This window comes from Erpetoichthys calabaricus, chromosome 5 (assembly GCF_900747795.2).
Source record: "Erpetoichthys calabaricus chromosome 5, fErpCal1.3, whole genome shotgun sequence".
NCBI lineage: Eukaryota > Metazoa > Chordata > Cladistia > Polypteriformes > Polypteridae > Erpetoichthys > Erpetoichthys calabaricus.
In genome coordinates this window covers 238582917-238605911 of record NC_041398.2, presented here as the reverse complement: position 1 = coordinate 238605911, position 22995 = coordinate 238582917, and the positions used below count along the sequence as shown (strand labels likewise).

Genomic DNA, 22995 nt, shown 5'->3' with positions numbered 1-22995 from the left:
GTTAGGTCAAAATTGATTACATTTTGCATTAAAGGGAAAAGAGGGTCACCATACAAAAAGCCATAAAGGCAGTTTTAGTTTAGTTTAGTTAGCCTTTGCTCTTATCTGAGTGATAGTGACGGCAATGAAAATTGGTCATCAGACATTGATACAGAAAGTGAAACTGATGCAAGATATGGCACCATTTAACAGAAACTGCCACGATTTGCGCCCTAAAGTCGGTCACATGAAGCTTCAGCACGGTGCGACAGTTAGCTGCATGATGCAAAGGCAAAATGATTGTGATCAAGCGTAAGGACAAGCAGGACGTTAGCCCGCTAAGCCCTGTCCACAATGTGGCAACTATTAATGTTTGTGTCGGGAAAAACGTGGAAGTCGCCGAGCCTTGTGCTGCGGTGGCCTACAGTAACGCAAGGGGTGTGTTGATCATATGGATCCGGCACTGACATTCTACCCTCTCGTACACAAGCAGCAGAAAAAAGTTTAGGAAAAGTGTGCAGAGAAACTCACTTGTACCATCCCGGTTGTGACATCGGGCTGTGCATTGGCGACTGTCTCAGTGTCACTCAAAGAATAGGCACTAAATCTGCACCAATACAGCAGTGGACACTCGACATTCTTTTCCTACTGTATTTATGTTGACATTTCGGTACTTACGTGTTTCTGTTACATTTTTTGGCTCGTTACTCTGATGGTTAAACCTAATGCTAAGGGGGTTAAAGAAGCCTTCACAACTTCAATTTAGCACAGAAAGATCTTGTAGAAAAGAAAAATCTCAAGTCTTGTTGTGAGCTGTATCACTTGATTTGTTACAGGACAGGACACAAACAAAGAATGCTTTGTTTCTTAATACAAAATACCTTTTTTTCCAGCAATATTCAGATGAAACTGAATCCCAAATCACTGTATTTTTTATTTTTTTTTTGGCCAAGACTCTCCCCTCTGTCTATTGAGTCATTGTGTGGCGATGAGCGGAGATGTCAGAGCCATGATATTTAGAGACGTGGAAACAATGGAAGTAAGAGAGAACTCTGTTGGTGCTGTTAGATGAGTCTAAAATAAGATGGGCAAAGGGCACCTGATCTGCTCAAAAGCAAGAGCAGATCAACTCAACATGCCAGCTATTTAGCTAAATAATAATGTGTTATTTATAACATCTCAAACCCACTTAATCCCTAAAGGAAGAGATTAAGACATACGGGGCACTGTCCCGTTAGAGGACTAGGAGTATCTCTCCATGTTCTTATTTCCTCTCCGAGTTTTTAAATAAGCCAAATTTCAGCACCGTGATAAGTGAGTATTATTCCCTTACCTTGAAACTTCTCTCGGTTGCTCCTGTTAGCAGATCATCTTTTTCCATATCTTTCTGTCCTCGTTATCTTGCTCTGTCCCACCCACCACCGTCATGTCCTCTCACCACATCCATAAACCTTCTCTCGGACCTTTCTTGTTTCCTTTTACCTGGCAGCTCCATCCTTACATTTTCACAAGAGCAGGCCATTCTGCCTGATTAAAGCTTGACAATCACATCCACCTCATTTCTCCAAAGTAAAATCAAGACGAGTTTGGAGGTCCCTTAAGTCGCACACTCCACCACACTACTTGGTCACTTATTTCACGTGTCTATGGTTCTCTTTGTTAAGAAAAACTTTATAACATGTGCTACATAAGCTGAAATGTGTCCATATGTATCCTGTATACTGCGGTGGGTTGGCACCCTGCCCGGGATTGGTCCCTGCCTTGTGCCCTGTGTTGGCTGGGATTGGCTCCAGCAGACCCCCGTGACCCTGTGTTCGGATTCAGCAGGTTGGAAAATGGATGGATGGATGTATCCTGTATAGTGCCTGTGGCCACTAGGGGGTGTCACTAAGCCCCAAATCCCCAAACACAACTACACACACAGATAGTCCAGGGTCAACGTTCAAAGTATCTTTTTCCACAAATCCTCTTTCCCCGGTTACAACAATACAATCCATCATTCCATCCTTTTCTGCTACTTCTTTCATTCCTCCAGGCCTGTGTTGTCTCCTTCCAACTTCAACTCCCTGAGTGAATGGAGGTGGCCCCCTTTTACGTTGGACCCCAGAGCACTTCTAGTGTCTGGACACACTACAAGCAGGAAGCACTCCTTGGTCAGGTGCTGAAAAGTAAGGACAATCCTCCCTTGCAGCTCCCCCTGCTGGCACCCACGGAAGCCAGTGGGGTTTGCCCCCATGGACTGCAACTCCTAGCATGCCCTGCAGGTGCTGAAATGGGTACTGGTGTCATTCCTGGGCCAGTAGGTCCAACATTTTGAGGGAGTATGAAGTCTTGGGTGGCTCTCTCTCTCCATCCATCCGCTGATCCCAGCATCCCTGATGCACACCAGTGTCCCCACCATCTATCACATGCCGTTCTGGAGAATGTCACCCCATGTAGCTCCACTCACAGGGCAATTTTCTAAAAATAGTCCTCAGATTTGAGGCCATGCCAGTTAAGTGTACAATCCATCTTATAGCCTTCCTGTTCAGATCAACTCAACCTGCCAGCCATTTAGCTAAATAACAATATAAATGTCTACGTGTAGAAGTGTGTGTCTGTCTGTCCAGCCCGGAAGTGTGAGGCTACAGCATGAAGCTGAAAGAAAGCGACTCTGTCACTAAAGTGAAACCGCCGAGGAAAGAGAAACTCGCTTAGCCGCTAATACACAAGCGAGGCAAGCACTTCGGCAAAACGAAACCTGCGAGAAAAGGGAAACTCGCTTAGCCGCTGATAGACAACGGAGGCGAGTGTAGCGGCTTTAGAATGGTTGCTGGTGATTTGGAAGAAGACAGACACACCAATATCCAAATTCTACAAGACAAGCAGTTAAGGGACACAGTCAGCACATGCAGCGTCAGGCGCTCTCTGCCTCCTGCAAAAGCGTCATCCAGCTTTTTTTTTTTATTTTTTGCATACTGTATATACACAAATACAATAAATACAAATTTAACAACTGCATATAAACAATAAAAATGAAGGACAATAATTAACGTTGCAACATACCTACAAGACAAGCAGCAAGGGGCACAGTCAGCACATGCAGCGCCAGGCGCTCTCTGTCTCCTGTAACAAGCCAAACAATATACTAATGAGGCTGGATCTCCGTTAAACCAAAATCCATTTCTGCCGACCAAACGTGACAACAGAACCTCAAAACACATCAACAACCACATGGCGTGATGTTTCCAATTTAAAACTTGTCAGCTTATACGAGAGATGGAGAGTATTAAGAAGCGCCTTACCTGCAAAAGTGTCATACAGCTTTTGCCAGGAGTCTGCTGCATGCCACATGTGCGTCCTATGGGTGTTACATTAATTAAAGCCCCCCCCCCCCGCTACAACAGGCAAACAGGAACTATATACAAGAGATACAATTACATTACACATTAAACAAAATTCACAATATATAAAACAGAAGAATTTCAGTATTAAAAAAAAATAGTTTTGAGAATGTTCACAACATAATAAACTAACTCAGCCACACGAGCACGGCAGCAAAACAAATCCTCCTAGGAGAGAGATGCCCAGAGTAGTTCCTTTCGATTACCTGACACCTTTACATTTGTTTTTTCAATTTCAATAGTTTCTAGAACCCTGGGCTTTTCACAGCACGAGCTTACACAGTTTGGTATATTATAACATCTCAAACCCACTGAATCCAGATGAGATTGTGTAGGATCTCAATAAATCAGGGAATTTTCTGTGCCCCCAAAAGAAGAGATCATGACCCCCACTTTGGCCCAGTTTATGTTTTAATTAGAATGTTCTGGGAGCCAGCAGTACTGTGCTTTCTAGTTTCCAGTCTGACTTACAGTGTCCTCCACAATGTCTGGGACAAGGACATATTTTATCATGATTTACCCCTCTGCTGCACAATTTAAAATTACATATCAGACAATCCAGACATTGTGATTAAAGTGCACATTGCAGACTTTCATTTTAGGGGATTTCCATTCACTTCAGTCACAACATCATGTAGAAATGACAGCACTTCTTCTACACAGTCTCCCCATTTCAGGGGACCATAATGTTTGGGACAACTGGTGTGGCAGGTGTTTGTGATTCCTCAGGTGGGTTTCATTGCTTCATAAGATACCTCGATCTGTTTCTACTCTTTAGAGTCTGTAGTTGCCATAGTTCAACATGAGGACAAGAGCTGTGCCAGTGAAAGTGAAAGAAGCCATCATGCGGCTGAAAAACCATTTGAGACATCAATAAAACTTTGCGATGGCCTAAATTAATTGTCTGGAATATCATTAAGAAGAAAGAACACACTGGTCAGCTCTGTAATCACAAAGGAGCTGCTAGGCCAAGGAAGACCACCACTGCTGATGACAGATGAATCCTCACTCTGGTAAAGAAAACGCCCCAAACGTCATCACAGGCGCGATGTGTGTGTGTTAGAGACGACTATCAGCAGAAGACTTCATGATCAGAAATACAAGATGCAAACCACTAGTGAGCCTCAAAAACAGGATGGCCAGCTTACAGTTGATGGGGAAAAAAGAACTTAAAAGAGCCTGCAGAATTCTGGGAAAAGTTCTTGTGGACAGGTGTGACAAAGATGAACCTCCATCAGAGTGATGACAAGAGCAAAGTGTGGAAATGACGAGGAACTGCCAGAGATCCAAAGCAGACCACCTCATCTGTTAAACATGGTGGTGCCAGGGGTGATATGGCTTGGGCATGTATGGCTGCCACAGGTCCTGGCACACTTCTCTTCATTGTTGAGGGAACTGCTGATGGCAGCCTGGACATTGAATTCTGAGGTGTAGAGTAACATCTGATCTGCTCAAGTTCCAAACTCACTGGACGGCACTTCATCCTACAACAAGATAATGAGACAAACATACTGCTAAGGCAACAAAGGGGTTTTACAAAGCTACAAAATGGAGAATTGTTGAATGGCCAAACCAGTCACCTGATTTAAATCCATATGAGCAAGCCTTCCATACGCTGAAGAGAAAACTTAAAGGGACAAGCCCCCTGAAATAAGGAGGAGCTGAAGATGGCTGCCTTAGAAGTTTTGCAGATAATCACAAGAGAAGACCCTCAGCACCAGGTGATGTCAATGAATCGCAGGCTTCAAGCTGTCATTGCATGTAAGGGGTATGTGACAAAGTCCTAAATATGACAACTGCTTTAGTAGACCTGCCATTACTAATAGATAGATAGATAGATACTTTATTAATCCCAAGGGGAAATTCATATACTCCAGCAGCAGCATACTGATACAAAAAACAATATTAAATTAAAGAGTAATAAAAATGTAGGTATAACAGACAATAACTTTGAATAATGTTAACGTTTACCCCCCCCGGGTGGAATTGAAGAGTCGCATAGTGTGGAGGAGGAACGATCTCCTCAGTCTGTCAGTGGAGCAGGACGGTGACAGCAGTCTGTCGCTGAAGCTGCTCCTCTGCCTGGAGATGATCCTGTTCAGTGGATGCAGTGGATTCTCCATGATTGACAGGAGCCTGCTCAGCGCCCGTCGCTCTGCCACAGATGTTAAACTGTCCAGCTCTGTGCCTACAACAGAGCCTGCCTTCCTCACCAGTTTGTCCAGGCGTGAGGTGTCCTTCTTCTTAATGCTGCCTCCCCAGCACACCACCACGTAGAAGAGGGCGCTCGCCACAACCATCTGATAGAACATCTGCAGCATCTTATTGCAGATGTTGAAGGATGCCAGCCTTTTAATGAAGTATAGCCGGCTATGTCCTCTCTTCCACAGAGCATCAGTATTGGCAGTCCAGTCCAATTTATCATCCAGCTGCACTCCCAGGTGTTTATAGGTCTGCACCCTCTGCACACAGTCACCTCTGATGATCACGGGGTCCATGAGGGGCCTGGTCCTCCTAAAATCCACCACCAGCTCCTTGGTTTTGCTGGTGTTCAGGTGTAGGTGGTTTGAGTCGCACCATTTAACAAAGTCCTTGATGAGGTTCCTATACTCCTCCTCCTGCCCACTCCTGATGCAGCCCACGATAGCAGTATCTTCAGTGAACTTTTGCACGTGGCAGGACTCCGAGTTGTATTGGAAGTCCGATGTATATAGGCTGAACAGGACCAGAGAAAGTACAGTCCCTTGTGGCGCTCCTGTGTTGCTGACCACAATGTCAGACCTGCAGTTCCCGAGACGCACATACTGAGGTCTGTCTTTAAGATAGTCCACAATCCATGACACCAGGTATGAATCTACGCCCATCTCTGTCAGCTTGTCCCTAAGGAGCAGAGGTTGGATGGTATTGAAGGCGCTAGAGAAGTCCAGAAACATAATTCTTACTGCACCACTGTCTCTGTCCAAGTGGGAGAGGGATCGGTGTAGCATGTAGATGATGGCATCCTCCGCTCCCACCTTCTCCTGGCATGTGAACTGCAGAGGGTCGGAGGCATGGCAGACCTGTGGCCTCTGGTGGTGAAGTAGCAGCCGCTCCATGGTCTTCATCACATGTGACGTCAGAGCGACAGGCCGGAAGTCATTCAGCTCACTAGGATATGTGTCCCTTATGGTGCTGAAATGGGGGAACCGTGTCTAAAAAGTGTTGTCATTTCTACATGACGGTGTGACTGAAATGTCTGCAAAACCCCTTTAATGAAAGTCTGCAATGTGCACTTTAATCACAATGTCTGAATTGTCTGAATTGTAATTTTAAACTGTGGAGCAGAGGAAGAAATTAAAGAAAAAGGTGTCTTTGAACCCAACCATTATGGAGGGCACTGTACTTGAAATTTTGGCTCATAGGTATTTCTCACCATTGTCACACATGTGTATAAGAGGGTCTACTCAGAGGTAAAAGCACTGCCTGACAGTGGTCAACATGGGCACTCAGACCTGTCTGCGGCTACACAGCCCGTTATGTAACCAGCTGCAATGCACTGTGTGTTTTGATGCCATTCGTTCATGGCTACCATCAAGTTTTTCATTCATCCATTCATCAATCCATTATCCAACCCGCTATATCCTAACTACAGGGTCACGGGGGTCTGCTGGAGCCAATCCCAGCCAACACAGGGCGCAAGGCAGGAAACAAACCCCGGGCAGGGCGCCAGCCCACCGCAGTCAAGTTTTTCAACAATTGGTAATACCGTAGCTCTTCTGTGAGACTGAACCCTGAACCAGACAGGCTGGCATTTACTCCCCACCTGCATCAGTGAGATCTCTGGCACTGCCCTCCAGTGGTTTAAATCCTATCTGACTGACAGGCAAGAGTTTGTTATACTTGGCAACAGCGGGTCCAGCTCCGTGCCGGTCACACGAGGGGTTTCTCGGGGCTCTGTCCTCGGCCCTCTGCTCTTCTGTATCTATGTACTTCCCCTTGGCCCTATCATTCGTAGCTATGGACTGGGTTATCAATCTCTGAATTGTTTGATTTGTAATTTGAACCTGTGGAGCGGATGGGTAAATCAAGGACAAAGGTGTCTTTGCCCCAAATATTATGGAGGCCACTGTATAGCACAGAGAAGTAATTTGACAAGATTAACAGGTCGTTATCTACATTTGTACATCAAAGAATTGCATTACGTATATACAGTATTGCTGTCCCACTCCTGACCTTCAGAGAGAGACCCTTTGAATAGATAAACAGGTTGTTAGACAATCACATATCCAAATAAATGGCTTCCTTACATCAAAGCATTCATACAGGATATTCCTAAGGCCAGAGACTCTCTGACTCGATGAACAGGTTGTTCCTATCAGATGGTTTCCTTATCTACAGTATGCTTGTACTTCAAAGAGTTGCATTATATTGTTTTATTCCTTTACAACTCTGACAGAAGCCACAGCCAATAGTGCAGTGTTGGACACAAGTCTGGATGGAGCACCAGGACGTCACAAAGGCATCATCACCCACCATTCAAACTAATGTACATGCACTTCCGTTCGGTGATGATTGCAGTCATCCCTGTACTCCTCCACTTTGTACTCACCCAGCTTTCTTGTCCCTACCTCCACCTGTCAGCAGATTGCCAATTTCCTGAGAAGTGTGCAGCTGCAGTCAGGACAGTTTTAGGCACGTCAGACTCTATGAGGTCCATACATTGATGCCGCCTTCTGGAGCCCCTCCCCTGTTTCGCTGGTGAGCTGACGCCCCTCATGACGATTTCAGTTCCCTTTAGTTCCTGCACTCAAATTGTGTATTCGGCATTTATTAAACTTCTAAACTATCGAGGTCTTTCAGTTCTGCATTGGAAGCAGTTGTTTTGGTGGCATATATTAGAAACAAATTGAACAAAAATTCTGAACATTTTTTATTTTATAGTATACGTTTTATATCTGCGTTGGCCATGTCTCATTGGTGAGGCTGCACTTTTTAATACGTTAGTTATATGCTGCACTCAACGGAGTAGGGACTCTGTGGCTAAGGGTCTAAGTCAGAAGGTTGACTCCGTATAAAAATGGGAAATGCTAAGGAAAAAGACGAAGAAAAATAAATGTATATGCTGCATTCAGCTATGATTAACACTACATATACTTATAGACTCTGAATCGAATAAATCATATCATTTACAAGATTTATTTATTTGTGCAGTTCAGTTATAAACCAAAGTATGGTCAACATTTTGCTTGGAAATGGACCGTAATCTATCTGTATATAAAAGTCAACGTATTTGTGTGTATGTATATGTGAATGTTCCAGCATCATCTCCGAATGGCTGGAGCGTTTTCATGAAACTTGGTACACATGTTTCTCATTGGTCGACTAAAAATACTGTAGGGTGAAATCAACCCTAACCCACCCCCTTCTGGGTAGGGTGGGGGTGATCTTATGGTCTTGTATTCATGTTATCGTCCAGTTGACACTCGGAATGACCACCAGAGGGCGAACTGGAGGTGACTGCCAGCATTCTTTATGTTTGAGCACCAGGTTGGCATCCCAACTATTTTTGGGACTCATTCTGTCTTTGTGACTCGAACAGCCATAAATATATATATAATATATATATATATATCTTATATATAAAGCAGACTATAATAATCTTGTGGTCTTGTATATATGTTATTATCCAGGTGACGCTCGGAACGTTTCTGGTGTGCTCCGTAAAAGCAACTGACAGTTTTATCATGAAAAATCTGTTTGTTGTTTAATGTTTGATTTTGCTAACTATATTTTCATCTTGCATTATTCTTATTGTAACAATGGTGTAGTGGTAATAGAATTAAATCAACCTAATATCCATCCATCCATTAAACAACCCGCTATATCCTCACTAAAGAGTCACAGGAGTCTGCTGGAGCCAATCCCAGCCAACACAGGGCACAAGGCAGGAACCAATCCTGGGCAGGGTGCCAACCCACCACAGGACACACACAAACACACACCAAGCACACACTAGGGCCAATTTAGAATCGTCAGTCCACCTAACCTGCATGTCTTTGGACTGTGGGAGGAAACCCACGCAGACACGGGGAGAACATGCAAACTCCATTCAGGGAGGACCCAGGAAGCGAACCCTGGTCTCCTTACTGCGAGGCAGCAGCGCTACCCACTGCGCCACCATGCTGCCCTCAAACTAATAATGATATTAATTTCATTGATGTTTTTATATGTCGTCAAAAATTAATCTTTCAAAAAACCTTAAAGGCTTCGCTTTTCCCATTGTTTTTACACTACTTTGAAAGTATTACACGATTATAATTTGATTAAAATAGGCTATCTATTATATTATATATAAGATAAGTAAGCAATTGTATTTTCATTTACCATAAACATTCTATACTGTATTTATTTTGTGGATTCAGCGTCTCTCTTTGCAATTTTTGTTTATTCATTAATGAAATAAATGTCATTTGTTTCGCAACATCGTAGCTAACGTGTTGGTGTTACAATCTTTTCGTAAAATAAGAAATAGGAATTTTTTTAATATGTTCATAATTAAAAAACTTATCAAAATTGAAGGTAAAGTATAGACCAACTGTAACTATGATATTTAACTTGTAATATTTATTTGACCTTTTGATTGTAAAAGAATTTCAATTGGAAGCGACTAATTGGAGATGCGGTGTTGTATGTCTGTTATCATCCACTTGACACTCGGAACGTTTGCACAATCATTGAAAATTACTGAAATCAATTTGAACACAGCCTGTCTCTCACATGGACAACTTTATGTGACATGTCCAAGGGTACGAAGTCCTAAGAACCTTTATATATTGGCTAAAGATGGAAGAACTAAAAACATTGTATATAACAAGGAACTTCAGTAAACAATGCAAGCACTTTAGTGAGTCTTCATTGTTTGTTAATTTATTTTTATTTTTAAAGTTTTTTTTTTTTAATTAAATTTTTCTCAAACAATTAAAAAAAAAAAAACACTTTATTTTCCTCCCAGGTTGGCACGGTGGCGCAGTGGTGGCGCTGCTGCCTTACAGTTAGGAGACCTGTGGTTCGCTTCCCAGGTCCTCCCTGCATGGAGTTTGCATGTTCTCCCCGTGTCTGCGTGGGTTTCCTCCCACAGTCCAAAGACATGCAGGTTAGGTGCATTAGCAATCCTAAACTGTCCCTAGTGTGTGGGTGTGCCCTGTGGTGGGCTGGCACCCTGCCTGGGGTTTGTTTCCTGCAGAGAACATCATCACTGAGCCTTCACATCCAGGCCACATTCTCACATTTGACAGACGTTAAACGCCACAACGAGCAAATAGAAGAAGAGTCTCTTTCTGTAGGCCATCAAGCTCATACAGTAAATGGTGTACAGTACTCGGCTGTCACTGTCCAGGCTGGGCCACCCTGCCAGTGTCTTGCAATATTTGAACATGTAGCTGGGGCTTAACTCAATATACTGTAACCTCCTTAGTGTTCTGTTTACTCGTGAGCCAAAAATGCTGAAAAATATTACTACATGTAACAGAAATATCCATCCATCCATCCATTTTCCAACTCGCTGAATCCAAACACAGGGTCATGGGAGGTCTGCTGGAGCCAATCCCAGCCAACACAGGGCACAAGGCAGGAACTAATCCTGGGCAGGGTGCCAACCCAGTGCAGGACACACACAAGCACACCAAGCACACACTAGGGCCAATTTAGAATCGCCAATCCACCTAACCTGCATGTCTTTGGACTGTGGGAGGAAACCCACACAGACACGGGGAGATCATGCAAACTCCAAGCAGGGAGGACCTGGGAAGCGAACCCAGGTCCCCAGGTCTCCCAACTGCGAGGCAGCAGCGCTACCCACTGCGCCACTGTGCCGCCCTAACAGAAACATGTAACTATCAAAAGATAAATACAGTAGAAACGGTAAGCCGAGTGTCCACTGCTGTGCTGATGCAGATTTATTACATGCCTGGCGTGTCACACGCTTTGAGACAGTCACCAATGCGCAGCCTGACGTTACAACCAGGACAGTACAAGTTTATTTTGTTTTCCCATTGCTTGTGCATAAGAGGTTAGAATGTCAGTGTCTCATCCACACAATCGACATAATACAATAGAAAAAGTAGAATGTCGAGTGTCCACTGCTGTATTGGTGCAGATTTAGTACCCATCTTTTGAGTGACATTGAGACAGTCGCCAATGCACAGCCCGACGGTACAAGCGAGTTTCTTTAGACAATCTTTTTCTTAAACTTTTATTCCGCTGCTTGCTTGCGCATGAGAGTATAGAATGTCGGTGCCTGATCCACACGATCAACACACCCCTTGTGTTACTGTAGGCCACCGCAGCACAAGGCTTACTGACCTCCACATTCCCCCTGGCGCACACACAATGATGGTTACTGCACTGTGAGCAGTGCTTGGGGGGCTGACGTCTTGCTTGTCCTTGCACTTGATCACAAACGTTTTGCCTTTGCGTCTCACAGTTACTGTCACACCGCCCTGAAGCTTCGCGTGACCAACTTCACTGTGCATATCATGGCAGTTTCTATCATATGGTGCTCTGTCTTGCACCAGTTTCACTTTAATTGTCAATGTCTGATGGCCAATTCCCATTGCCGTCACTATCACTCAGATTTGAGCAATGGCTCAGTTTCAGTTTGTAATAAAATTGCCTTTACAGCTTTTCATATAGTGATCCTATTTTCCCCTTTTATGCTTTCTGGTATGTTGACCTTAATAAAATGTCATAAATCTCACATACTTACTTCTCTGTGGTCAGGTCCTTTAGCACTTCTGCCCCCCTTAATAATAATAATAATAATAATAATTCTTTACATTTGTATTGTGCTTTTCTTACTACTCTAAGCACTTCAGTGATTGGGGAGCCACTTTAACCACCACTAATATGTAGCATCCTCCTGGGTGATGTGATGGCAGCCATTTTTGCACCAGTATACTCGCCACACACAAGCTGTTTGGTGGTGAAGGGGTGAGAGGGAGAGAGACAATTAGACATAATCAGGCATTATTCAGGGGCCAGAATGACCAGGCCCTGTTGGGCAATTTAGCCTGGACATCAGGATACCCCCTGCTCTTTACAAAGTATGCCCAGGGGTCAGGACCTCAGTTTTACATCTCATCCAAAGAACAATGCCATTTTTACGGCACAGTGTCTTAGTCACTGCACTGGGGCATTGGGATCCATATTTAGACCACCAACGCCTGTTCCAGCAGCAACCCAAGCTTTTCCGAGATGATCTCCCACCCAAGTACTGGCCTGGCCTGAGCACCCTTCCCTTCTACACCAACATCTTCAGGCAGTTAGACCGAGTAAAGGAACAGGCAGGAGTTCAGTTACACATTTAATAATTTAGCCGAAAAATAATTGAGAAAGCGCTTGTTTTGTCTTGAGTTCTCTATGACTCTCTTTTCCCCTTTTGTATTCTTTAAAGTGTAGCCTTTGTCAGAATGCCTCACATCCCATAGGCTTACCACTGTTTATAAGGTATTGTACTTTATAACTTCTCCCCACCTTTGCTACTACTTCTATAACCTCAGGCAATTACATAGAGTAAAAGACAAACCTAAATAATGTATTATTGATAATATTTTAAAAATAATAAGAATAAGCAAAGTACATTTGAATATTGGCAACCATACAACCTGATAAGTGCTGATGTGTAATTTCAGGCAGCAACACAGACTTGTTAATGACTTAACTAGAGACATTTAGAGTAACTATTTTATGGCTTTCCTCAGGGCAGGCCGCATGCCTGTCTCAATATGGCTGCCGGGTTGTGCTTCTCAGTGTGGTCTTCTTTTCAGTCCATGGTGTGTGAGAGAGGGAGAGGGAGAGGGAGAGGGGGTAAAGCATGCAAGTTTGAACATTTTTTGTCCAAATCCTTACAGCCAATAAGGTGTTGTGCTGCAGAATGGCCTCTGATTCAAGCCAATCCCAAACAGCCATACTTCAGACCAATGCGGGCACACCTGCCCCCAAAATCATTTATTGAGCTGAGGCTTGCCAGCGAGGTGATTTGGCTTTTCTGTGGGGGTTGATTGAGAGAAATCACATGCCAAATTGGTTTTAGGCCTTTCCACCAGACCCTGTCATAAAATTCCTCACTCAGTCCTAAAGACTGGGGGGCTTGGTGGGGGGGGGAAGAGCTGTTCGTATCAGTGATATAACACGATTATTACATTGCCTTGTCTAAGTTATAAATAAAGACATAGAAAATATTTGTAAAGTTATATATAAAATGTCACACCACAACAGGGCGTTACCAGGGGTTGCCAACTCCGGTCCTGGAGGACCACCGTGGCTGCAGGTTTTCATTCTGACCCTTTTTTTAATGAGTGCCCTGTTTGTGCTTGTAATTAACTTCTTGTGAATTCATTTTAACTGAATTGCTTTTTTTAAGATTTGTTCTCCTGAATTTCTCTATCGTTTCTCTGAATTGCTTCATTTCTTTCCTTAAATGGCATCCAAACAGAAATGAAATGTGAAGTGAGGGAGCCAACAGAAGACCAACAAAGTCAGGGCCTCAAACTCCAACCAATTTCACTCCAACCAGCTGCTTAAAGAGGGGGCAGAGTTTTGTTGTTAATTAATCTCGTTCTTTAATTCTGTGGCTTGTTGCTGCTCTTGTGGTGCAATAGCAGACATTTCAGAAATTGTTAATTTTCTCTTTGTAAGAGAACACTGTTCAAATGTTTTGAGGACCTCCTGAGACCTTCATCTTTCTTCATTTTCAGATATTGTATGATGGACACCAGTTGTTTTGGCTCATTTTTGTATCTCATTATTGTTTGGCTGCTAATTAAGGAAAAAAACAATTAAGGGGTCTGAATCTTCAAGAGCAAGTCAATTAAATTAAAGTTAATTAGCAGCAAAAACAGGTCACTAATTATGAAAAGGGTTAGAATGAAAACCTGCAGCCACGGTGGTCCTCCAGGACCGGAGTTGGAGACCCTTGCGTTAGACTGTGAATGTTGGCAAGCCCCATCATTACAACCTAAGGGCAGTCCCAGGCCTAGTAGGGCACTATCTATATATACAGTATACATAATTCACTAAGCAGCCCACAGGCCATGCAAGACAACCATGGGATACGCATGACATAGCCACGCCCGCCAACTCACAGAGCCACGCCCACCAACTCTAAGACCATAGGATATGACGACAACTCACAGAGCCCCGCCCACCAACTCTAAGACTATAGGATATGACGACAACTCACAGAGCCACGCCCACCAACTCTAAGACCATGGGACGAGAACGCCTGCTGACCCGCCCACCCGCCTGACTGTTACCAGCATTCACCGCGATGTACTGGAGTGTAAAACTATCACAGCTGCTAAGCTTTCAGCCACGTGAGATTGAGCAATAACAGGTCTGTGATGCCCTTAGATGTCTGGGGCTGCACGTGCGCTACACTGAATGGATCAACGTGTGTCTACCCGGTGCCGAGAGGCATGGGTAAGCCATTGAACCCCATTCATGATGGGGACCGGGGCTTGCAATTGTTCCCCACGAACGAGGAATTCCCAGTGAGTGCAGGTCATAAGCTCGCACTGATTAAGTCCCTGCTCTTTGTACACACCGCCCGTCACTACTACCGATTGGATGGTTTAGTGAGGTCCTCGGATCGGCCCTGCCGCGGTCGCTTGCGGCCTCTGGCGGAGTGCCGAGAAGACGATCGAACTTGACTATCTAGAGGAAGTAAAAGTCGTAATTCTGTAGGTGAACCTGCGGAAGGATCATTACCGGTTGTGCCGACCCGTCATTGGATGGTTAGGACCCGAAACCTCTTGGGCCCGCTTCCCCGCCCTCTCTCTGAAGAGGCGGAGGGGGCGGAAAGGGCGTCCTCCCTGGGTGTCTTTCCCCTCTCCCCCCGTTCCGCCCTCTGTGCCCGACTGCCATCCAGCCCCGTCCCTTGCTCTGGGACGTGGGAGTGCGGCAGCGGTCCTCCAGTATTCAGTCACGGACAATTGTATGTTGCTCTCTCCAGAGTTCCATCTTTTCATTCACTTACAGTCGTATCCTCAAACCCACCCCATTTGGACAACTGTGTCTTTCAGGAAGTGTTCACCCATCAATACATAATTATGCGGCGTTGGCTAGTATAGACATATTGCTCTTGGTATAAAGGAGCCCCCAACACACCGCAGTTTCTTGACACATTTGTTGTTTGACAGTCCTCCGTGTTGTTGTGTCAGAGAGAGGATATTCACCATTGTTCATAATGACACTCAGATTTGTTTTAATTTTCTCATTTGCTATGACCTCCGGGGTTGTCCAGAGTGCATTGCATAACTGAGCCTGCTTTTTAATTAGCTTTTTGATTCGGTGGGTCTCTCTTGAAGTGATGTTACCAGCCCAGCCCACCACACTGGCCATCATAGAATTGTAGAATGTAAAGAATGTCACTACCCACCATAAAGGAGCACAGTCTTCTAAACAATAAGTGTCTGCTCTGCCATTTCTTGCACAGCTGCAGCCTGCCATTGTACTTGTAGGAGTGCTCCATGTCCACCTCCACTCCCTGAATAGTGACCCGGCAGAGAAGCCCTTTGGTGTGCAGAAATTCAATAAGCTGTTCTTTGTTTTTGCTGATGTTGAGTTACAGACAATTTTTAAATTTCTCCCCCCTGACTCCTCTCCTCTGTCTCATCTCCCTTATCAAAACACCCCATAAGTGCTGAATCATCAGAAGAATTCTGCAAGTGACACGACCTGCTGTTACATTTATAGTCTGAAGTGTACAGGGTGAACAGAAAAGGAGACAGTCCTGTGCCTTGTGGTCCTCCAGTGTTGCTCACACAGTGCTTGCGTCTCACAAACTGTGGTCTGCCTGACAGTCGGTCCGTTATCCAGGACCCCACAGGCTCATCCACCTGCATATCTCAGAGTTGACCCCTTAACAGGGATGTCTGGAGAAATCAAAAAACAGAATCCTCACAGTGCGGCCAGCCTTGTCCAGGTAATGATAGGCTTATGGAGCAGATAGATAATTCCAACCTCCACTTCAATCTTTGTCTGATAGGCAAACTGAAGAGGGTCCTGGTGGTCTTTTGCAAGAGGACTCCTATAGCCCAGGACCAGCCTCTTGAGGGTCTTCATGATGTGGGATGTAAGGGCTAGGTATCATTAGGTGCAGGGGTGTCTGCCTTACAATGCAGAATAATTTTCCACAGCAGCCACAATTTTGGCAGCGCTTAATGACAAACTGACCAGGTGACAGGAGACCCCACAAAGTTGGCCCCCAATCTGGTGCCATGGTGTTTCCTGTGTGTCGCTTTTCCATTTATTATGGACAGTCCATACTGATAATCAGAGGGTGGGCACATCACTGGCCATACCAGTTGAAGTGGCAGGGGTTGCAGTAGGGATGGTGGTAGGGTGGAGGGTATTCAGGGGGAGCTGATTGCCGGTGGTGGTATTAATAGAAGGGAATGGCCCACTGTACATTCCATTCCAGAACGTTGAGCCCCAGATTGCGTGAGTCCAGTAATTATGCCACCTCCATTCCCATCTTCTTTCATGTTACTCCGTGTGAGGGCTTCCTTCCCATCACTCAGTTTTTGTTCAGTCTCATTTTATGCCCAAATGACTCGTGGCCTGCAGCAAATAAGTAAGACTCAGTTCTTCTCTTTCATTTCTCATCAAATGTTTTGTTCAAGCAGATGCTTCATGATAAGCGCACACACAGGGGACTGAGTCAGATGATGAACTGCTGGTTTCTTTCTGAGTTCCATCCCATTGTTAATTGGCAGCTGGTTAGGAAAACAACTAGGATTTGATAACCGAGAATAAAGAAAAGCAATTAAGGGGGTCTTAATAAATACAGTGAAGCACAAAAATGTTGCTTGAGTAATAACTGGAGTCTAATCTAATGCTTCTAATTAACCTGTTAGTTTGGAACAAAAACCGCCATGGACCACCAGGACTGAATTTGACAGCCCCTCAATTAGATGAAGTAGGACGTGTCTTGGTCGAGTGAGGAACGGCAAGTCCAGGGAAGAAATGGTTGGGGTGCCAACCCCATTCTCCCCATTTAATCAAAGGAGAAACAAACAAAAAAGAAAAGGCTCTCTGTAATCAAAGGAGCTGTCATTTTTTTTTGTAACAGGGTACCTATCAGTCATCAGACTGGAGCTCCGGCCTGCAGTGTGCTCTTTTCACAGAGTGACGCCTCTGGATTTATAGATGGTGGACCTGAAGGGGCAGAGCTAAATGCCCTCCATGTGGATCTTCCTCAGAACCGTGCAGAAAACGGAAGAGGGCATTGTTAGCGCTAGCGCACCCTCTCGATACATGGTGGTAGTACACACCTCAGTATAAATAGTTCAATGACATTGTTATTTGCATGTCTACCCGAAACAAGTGACAGCAGTACCATATTTTACAATAAGTGCAACTTAAGGATGTTTTTAAGTTTGTTTTATTATTAAGTCCATCCATCCATTTTCCAACCCGCTAAATCTGAACACAGGGTCACGGGGGTCTGCTGGAGCCAATCCCAGCCAACACAGGGCACAAGGCAGGAATCAATCCCAGGCAGGGTGCCAACCCACCACAGGACACTCAAAAACACACCAAGCACACACTAGGGCCAATTTAGAATCGCCAATCCACCTAACCAGCATGCCTTTGGACTGTGGGAGGAAACCGGAGCGCCCGGAGGAAACCCACGCAGACACGGGGAGAACATGCAAACTCCACGCAGGGAGGACCCGGGAAGCGAACCCAGGTCCCCAGATTTCCCAACTGCGAGGCAGCAGCGCTACCCACCGCGCCACCATGCCGCTCAGTCATTATCCAACCCACTATATCCTAACACAGGGTCACGGGGGTCTGCTGGAGCCAATCCCAGCCAACACAGGGCACAAGGCAGGGAACAAACCCCGGGCAGGGTACCGCAGGGCACACACACACACACACACCAAGCACACACTAGAGACAATTTAGGATCTCCCACATAAATCACATTAAGAAACTTTCTTACTTTCACCTCCGTAACATATCCCGTGTTCGCTCCTTCCTCTCCTTCTCTAATGCTGAGAAACTTGTCTATGCTTTTATCACATCCTGCATCGATTATTGTAATTCCCTACTGGCAGGCGCCCCTTCTAATCTTATATCACAGCTCCAGCTTATTCAAAACTCAGCTGCAAGAGTCCTTACACAGACCAGCAGCAGCGAGCACATCACACCCATCCTGCTCCGTCTTCACTGGCTCCCTGTGTCCTACAGAATCGAATATAAAATCCTACTAATAACTTACAAAGCCTTAAATAACCTCGCACCAAACTACATCAGTGATCTTCTCCATCACTACGTGCCTGTCTGCCCACTAAGGTCCTTTGATTCTGGTAATCTTGTTGTGCCCCTCACTAATCTACACTCCATGGGTGACAGTGCCTTCAGCTGTATAGCGCCCAGACTCTGGAATGACCTACCAAAATTAATCAGGTCAGCTGACTCCATGAATTCTTTTAAAAAACAACTCAAAACTCATCTGTTCAGGAAGGCTTTTAGCTCTACTTGACTTTATTACCCTTCTCTCAGTTTACCTCTCTATCAAGTTGCTAATGTAACCTATGTGTGTGTGCTAGACCATCAATTATGGTGTCTGTTTTTTTTTTTCAGAATTTACTGTCTTAATCTTCTTTATTTATTTATCTGGTTTGTACAATGCTATATACTGTATATTCTGCCGTTCTTTATTTATTCTGTAAGTGCCTTGAGCATATGAAAGGCGCTATATAAATAAAATGTATTATTATTAACCTGCATTGTCTTTGGACTGTGGGAGGAAACCGGAGCACCCGGAGAACATGCAAACTCCACACAGGGAGGACCCAGGAAGCGAACCCAGGTCTACTTACTGCAAAGTGGTGATACGGTGCTGCCCCATTATTAAGTCATTTAATAATATATAAGATGACTAGCTTAAACAGGTGGGTTCTTCTTTACTCTGGATTCAGACCCCTTCACTTTCTGCACTCTTTATTGTGGCATAGATTTCATTTTAAATGGATAATTTGCCAGTTTTGCCCCTTCAATCTACACTTAGTAGCCCATAATGACAAAGGGAAACTGTGTTTTTAGAAAGGTTTGCAAATTTATTAAAAATCAAAAACTAAAATCTCTCATTCATCAAAGTATTCAGATCCTTTGTAGGAGCCCCTTTGGCAGCAGTTTAAGCTTCAGGTCTTCTTAGGTAAGTCTCTACAAGCTTTGCAAACCTGGATTTGGGCAGTTCTGCCTGGCAGAGCCTCTCAAACTCCATTAGATTGGATGGAAGGCCATCTTCAGGTCTCTCCAGATGTGTTCAATGGGGTTTAAGCCTGGGCTTTGGCTGGGCCACTCAAGGATGCCCACAGACTTATCCTGAGGCTACTCTAGCATTGTCTTGGCTGTATGCTTCAAGTCTCTGTTGTACTGAATGGTCAGCCGTCACACCGGTCTGAGGTGGTGTGCATTCTGTCGGAGCAGATCCCTAGCTTCAGAACCACCACTCTGCACTTATTATTTAAGTGCAAACATACAGTTAGGTCCATAAATATTTGGACAGAGGCAACTTTTTTCTCATTTTGGTTCTGTACATTACCACAATGAATTTTAAATGAAACAACTCCGATGCAGTTGAAGTGCAGACTTTCAGCTTTAATTCAGTGGGGTGAACAAAATGATTGAATAAAAATGTGAGGCAACTAAAGCATTTTTTTAATTCAATCCCTTCATTTCAGGGGCTCAAAAGTAATTGGACAAAATTAAATAACTGGAAATAAAATGTTCATTTCTAATACTTGGTTGAAAACCCTTTGCTGGCAATGACAGCCTGAAGTCTTGAACTCATGGACATCACCAGATGTTGGGTTTTCTCCTTTTTAATGCTCTGCCAGGTCTTTACTGCAGCGGCTTTCAGTTGCTGTTTGTTTGTGGGCCTTTCTGTCTGAAGTTTAGTCTTCAACAAGTGAAATGCCTGCTCAATTGGGTTAATATCAGGCGACTGACTTGGCCATTCAAGAATTTTCCACTTCTTTGCTTTAATAAACTCCTGGGTTGCTTTGGCTGTATGTTTTGGGTCATTGTCCATCTGTATCATGAATCAATTTGACTGCTGTATTTAGCTGGATTTGAGCAGACAGTATGTCTCTGAATACCTCAGAATTCATTCGGCTGCTTCTGTCCTGTGTCACATCATCAATAAACACTAGTGTCCCAGTGCCACTGGCAGCCATCACACTGCCTCCACCATGTTTTACAGATGATGTGGTATGCTTCTCCATACTTTTTTCTTGCCATCATTCTGGTAGAGGTTGATCTTGGTTTCATCTGTCCAAAGAATGTTTTTCCAGAACTGTGCTGGCATTTTTAGATGTTCTTTAGCAAAGTCCAATCTCGCCTTTCTATTCTTGAGGCTTATGAGTGGCTTGCACCTTGCAGTGCACCCTCTGGATTTACTTTCATGCAGTCTTCTCTTTATGGTAGACTTGGATATCAATACGCCTACCCCCTGGAGAGTGTTGTTCACTTGGTTGGCTGTTGTGAAGGGGTTTCTCTTCACCATGGAAATGATTCTGCAATCATCCACCACTGTTGTCTTCCATGGACGTCCAGGTCTTTTTGCGTTGCTGAGTTCACCAGCGCTTGCTTTCTCTCTCAGGATGTACCAAACTGTAGATTTTGCCACTCGTAATACTGTAGCAATTTCTCGGATGGGTTTTTTCTGTTTTCTCAGCTTAAGGATGGCTTCTTTCACCTGCATGGAGAGCTCCTTTGACCGCATGTTGTGTGTTCACAGCAAAATCTTCCACATGCAAGCACCACACCTCAAATCAACTCCAGGCCTTTTATCTGCTTCATTGATAAGGACATAACGACAGACTTGCCCACACCTGCCCATGAAATAGCCTTTGAGTCAATTGTCCAATTACTTTTGAGCCCCTGAAATGAAGGGATTGTGTTCAAAAAATGCTTTAGTTGCCTCACATTTTTATGCAATCGTTTTGTTCACCCCACTGAATTAAAGCTGAAAGTCTGCACTTCAACTGCATCGGAGTTGTTTCATTTAAAATTCATTGTGGTAATGAAAAATTTAAGAACTAGAATTAAAAAAAAGTTGTCTCTGTCCAAATATTTATGGATCTAACTGTATTTAGTACTTTTGTTATTTTGCTTATTCATTTGAATATTTATTTCTAATTTGTTGTTGTTTTTCTTTTTTTTTTTGTTGACATCTTGTAAAGCACTTTGAACTGCATCCCTTGTAAGAAAATGTGCTACAGAAATAAATGGTGGTGTTGTGGCAGATCATACTAACATCCATCCATCCATTCATCCATTCACTGGCTGGTTAAGCTAATAGGGATGTAGCAGGAAAAAGTAGAAAACTGGACATGAGGAGATCTCCACAGGAAATGAAAGGAATTAATGATGTGTTTCAGCAGTGCTTACTCCTGCTCCAGAAGATCAATTAATCAATCTTCATTTTATAAAGCCTCTTTCCTAGAGAACACCATAAGCAGATTTACATAGTAAACAATAATGCACCCGTTGATCCATTCACTTTTATGTAACTTTTCTCACTCAGCTTTCACGAAAAGCCAGATCTGATCCCGACAAATCGTGGAGGAAACCCGTTACACTTCATCCTACCATGGCAACGAATACGAATTGCGACTCTGTGTGGCTTATTATGTGAGATCTGAAGGCCATGGTGAAATGAATCCTAAGGCCCAGGCTTTTCCCTAAACTCTTTTGTGTTTTTTACCCACCCACCTGCGCTGTAGCATTTTTGAAACTGATAAGCATAATGGCTGGACTCTCCGATAACAGACAGGGAACCACGGGGGACCCACAAGCTGACAGTGGGCTCCTGCATCGTCCATATGATTTACCTCTCACACGTTTCCCTGCCGCTATCCTTAGCCAGTGGTCACTGCCGTCGAAGCTGTCATTTTTTTTCCCTCAGGGTGGGAGTGGTGCAATACGTTTTGGGAGGATCTTGGTGCCTTATTAGCCCAATGGGGCGTGTCATACACGAAAGGGGGGCGGTGTCATGTAAATTAAGGGAACACCCTTTACGATCGGCCAGGCGACCGGTTGGCTTTCTGTCATGTGCTGCTTATCTCCAGGCAGCCGGAGTACCCCGCTGTTCAGTACGCCTCTCCTCCCGCAAGGCAGCTCGCCACCTCCTCATCCTCCTACTGCCGCTGCTGCCTTTTCCCGATAGCGAAACCCCGCCTTCTCCCACCCTCCCTCCCTACTTCTTGGAGCGGCTCGCTGTGTCGCTGCTCTCTGCCGCCAAGCACTCGACGGTTGCAATGGAGGCTGCTGTCTCGGCGACCTTGTAGAGCTGACCAAGGTACCCGGAGTCTGGGGGTATCCACCCCACTGCATAATGGAGACGATGGAGAACAAGTAAGTCAATGTACGCATGTACCGGCGCTCGGTCCGTGCTACCGCCTGAGCAATGAGCCTGTGGCTCCGTGGGGCTGAACGGTCAGCCGCTATCTGATGCACCTTGCCGCGCCAGTTTCCTTTCATTCTTTCGGTGTCTTTTTTCCCCCTTACTCTCCAGTTTTCCTTTTCATTTCTTCTCTTGCTTTGTGATGTCAGGATCTCCCTCGTCATTTGATTTACA

General features: G+C 44.6%; 1 protein-coding gene across 5 annotated transcripts in view; it reads left to right on the top strand.

Moving 5' to 3' along the window:
- Nucleotides 1-22995, top strand: part of trim2a (tripartite motif containing 2a) — a 193061-nt gene that overhangs the window by 39601 nt on the left and 130465 nt on the right. Inside the window, exon 1 of one of the 5 annotated variants that reach the window (XM_028802679.2) lies at nt 22454-22772. The exons of the other annotated variants lie outside the window; for them this stretch is intronic. The gene's annotated coding sequence lies outside the window, so the exon portion shown is untranslated. Of the gene's footprint in view, nt 1-22453; nt 22773-22995 lie in introns of those variants that run through there. 5 annotated transcript variants of the gene reach the window in all.